The following is a 424-nucleotide window of genomic DNA, read 5'->3' on the forward strand; positions in this document are numbered from 1 at the left end:
TCATATTAGATTTCTGCATGAAAATGTTCTTCCAAATGCTTTCATGATCAAATGTATGATACAATACAAACTGTAAAGAATTATACATTTTGTCCTTTCAGTTTGGTGGGTCTCATTGGTCAGCTCTCAGTGTTTTTAGTTCAGTATCATTAATATTTATTCATCATAAGGAACCAGACACCCATCATGATGTGCTCTTAATTTGATGCAGATGTTTGTATTCCACAGGTGTGAAGAGAGGACACATCAACATCTGATTTCAGCTCAGAGTGATGGACAAAACAATCAATATCACTGTCATGAAACCTCGTCATTATTACAAACACACATAAATCACCTCTTAAAAAGAGTCTGTCCTGAATTACAGTCAACAGTGTAAGGTGAGTTTTCACTACAGTGGGTTCAGCTGTAGGAATGCCGAGGA

At 36.3% G+C, this 424-nt stretch overlaps 1 protein-coding gene across 1 annotated transcript in view; it reads left to right on the forward strand.

Annotated features, from left to right (window-relative positions):
• Window positions 1-351: 351 nt before the first annotated feature.
• LOC127455237 (protein delta homolog 1-like) overlaps window positions 352-424 on the forward strand; it is a 9,967-nt gene continuing 9,894 nt past the window's right edge. Inside the window, exon 1 of the mRNA XM_051722950.1 lies at window positions 352-380. The gene's annotated coding sequence lies outside the window, so the exon portion shown is untranslated. The remainder of the gene's footprint in view (window positions 381-424) is intronic.

The sequence above is a fragment of the Myxocyprinus asiaticus genome, chromosome 17 (assembly GCF_019703515.2).
Source record: "Myxocyprinus asiaticus isolate MX2 ecotype Aquarium Trade chromosome 17, UBuf_Myxa_2, whole genome shotgun sequence".
In the NCBI taxonomy this organism is placed as follows: Eukaryota; Metazoa; Chordata; class Actinopteri; order Cypriniformes; family Catostomidae; genus Myxocyprinus; species Myxocyprinus asiaticus.